This window comes from Polyodon spathula, chromosome 27 (assembly GCF_017654505.1).
Source record: "Polyodon spathula isolate WHYD16114869_AA chromosome 27, ASM1765450v1, whole genome shotgun sequence".
NCBI classification, from domain to species: Eukaryota; Metazoa; Chordata; class Actinopteri; order Acipenseriformes; family Polyodontidae; genus Polyodon; species Polyodon spathula.
Window position 1 is genome coordinate 7603868 of NC_054560.1, and position 3022 is coordinate 7606889.

Here is a 3022-nt window from a genome sequence, read left to right on the forward strand (position 1 = left end):
GTCTTTCGCTTTTACATTCTAGTAGCTGTGTATGCCGTTTCTAGAGCAGTTCATCTTCTTGATGAAAACAAATACCGTAATTGTCCACTAGAGAGCAGTCCAAGCTAGCTTCCCATTACGCCAGACTGTAAACACACTTATGTCAACAATAGTTAATCTTCCCAGCCAGATAGTGCAAAAGTTTGTCAACTCCAATCTCAGTAAATTGAATCAGTGTTTTATTTCGTTTCCGAAACAACCCTAATCTTTAAATTGGGTCTATATAATGTGGAGTCTATTTAGTTAATCAAGTGATATTTAAATTGTACACACAGTTAAAATGATTACAGGGCCATATATATATATATATATTCAACATGTATTGATGTTTAACATGCCTTTGTCAAGGGAAAGTGCCTATGAAAACAAACAGTGGAGGCATTTATAGGCTTTTGATGCCATGGCTACTACACTCGCTTATTCCTATTTAAATCTATTAATGTGTTTGCAATGTCATTGACTGCATAGTTAATAATATAACAATCTACTATTCCTTTATATTTTAACCTCATATAAATGTAATAAAGCATTGTAAAAGCACAGGTACTGCTGTAAAGCCCAGAAAGGTATGGTAAAGCAAATAGTGATTAACTTTTAAAAATGTGCAGTCAACACATGTCCAGACATAGAGATATAATAAAGAGCTGATATGAGTCTCGAGTTGGGTACTGACATTAATTAACTGTAGGGATAAGGGAATAGATTTTAGAATCTACGCCTCTATGAGGTAAACATTCTGGAATGCTTAAGGGCATACCAGAAGAGACACAAACAGGATTCTAAAGGCATGGAATCTGTCACAAAGAAAGTCTTTTGTTCTTTTCACAGTTGTTTTCCGGTTATAACAACCTGAGGGGCCGAGTTCACTAAGGACCTGTGTACAGTGAAAAACTGGTCCACTTATATTTCTTCAACTATATAATGTGTGTTTTTGTATTTTAAGTATTAAACGTGTCACATCTTGAATTAAAAAAAAAAAAAAAAAAACTTTCAGGGTCATGTTACTGTCTCAAAAACTGTGTCCCAAAACCATGTGCATGCTACAGTCGGCTTACCCATTTGTACCGCTAGCCAGGCCATGTTGGCTAGCCAGTTCGTTTAGATTCTCTTGTGATCATTCCAGCTGCAGGCGCAGCTGTGAAGCCCCTCAGTAACTTTGCATGCTTCACCCATGGTTATACTAGGCATTGACCATAGTTTCCAAATATTTTTTTATTACACTGATAACATTACATTGGGAACAGTGCTCGTCACTGTTTCCCTGCAATGTTCTGCATGCTTTTCTTATGCATGCTGTCCCTTCCCATTGCCATTCTATACAAGCGCTAACCCATGTTTACCAGGCTAGGCCTGCGTGTTCCTGCTTTGCTGTTGCAGAGGCACGCAGCAGTGCATCTCTATATGCAGGCTCCAGGGCTCTGATCTAAACTTCAGCTTCTAAGAGTGGCTGGTCAGGAAGAAAAGCCTCTTTTTGTTAGAAGTGGGGATGCTGTAATCAGATGCACTGTGTGTAAATGGGAGCCTCCTGATAGCTATCAGCTTGATCATTCTAGGCAAAACAGGTCTTTTGTATTGGCTGCCTATGACATCAGCTGACAGGCCATCGCAGCTGGATGCAGAGAACAAACCAAGAATTGATTCCCAGGTTTAACAGAAACAGGATTCCAGGAAATCAACTCAATGCAAGTCATTAAATGCTCTGCACTTTAAAAATGTTTGAGTAAAAAGCACAAGCCATGTCAGGTAATTTACTAGGAATACAATCTGTAAATTAAACATATTCAAAGAAATAAACATATTCCAAAGAAAATATGGTTCAATCACCACAAATAATCACTAATACAGCACTTTGATGAAACAAGGCTGACATGGTTTAAAGGTTACTGTTATAAACAATTACTGGTTCAGTGATTGCTTTATAGTGCATAATGTAATGGTGAAGTTAAGAACATTGATCTGTTGCCATCCATGAGATTCTATAGGGATGCATCACAACAAACATTTGAAAGTAATGGGGCTATCATTTTCATAGAGCACATATGACTTCCTATACGTGTTCAATATGAACAATGAGCCTCTCTGCATTCCCTGAGGAGCTCCATATGTGTTCCATTATAACTTTGACCATATCGGCAGGCCCCAGGAGATTAAATGTAAACGTTAATTCCATTATGGTCGCCAAACCATTCGACCAATCTGCTTTCAATTTTAGTGGTTATTACTTTATTATGGGCCACACAACTGTAGCAACATTGAAGAGCAAACATGCACAATTGTTCCTGTTATAAGTCATAAAAGTCGTTTTTCAATTATCAATATGGCCGCCAAACGATGTGACCAAAACACGCCATTTTGAAATCGACAGTACTTCACATTACGCTTTACTATCATATTCAGTTTCATGTCTCTAGTGTATTGCAGTATGGATTTATACTTTAATATATGTAAATATAGCACTCGTGAAATTGTTATTTAGCGGGGATTTTACAAAACTTAGAAAGGACCTTGTCCTGAGCAAACGTGACAATTTTGGTGCTTGCGGTTTCAGACAAGAAGATCTTTGAATATTTTGCTCAAGCCAAACGGGCCATTCGTGCGCTATATGCTGACATTGTCAGATCTCTATCTTAAGTCGTTTTTATCTACCAGAGTTTTGAAAATTGTACAATATTTTCACGAGATCTAGCCTTGTGGCCAAACTGTGGACCACCAGTCTAGTACTATGCCCATAGTCATCTACCTACGTATGCGTTTTCATAACTCTCGACAAACTTTTGGCGGATAATAATAATAATAATAATAATAATAATAATAATAATAATAATAATAATAATAGGCTCTCTCAGCCTTTGGCTTGGAAACCTAATAACAACAAAATTCTCGTGTTATTCCAATTGCCTCTGAATCCTGGCCCCTGGCGCTCAAACAGTTAACGCCAGCCTTCCGCCTGCCTATCTCGTAAGGTCACAGGAACGCATTCAGT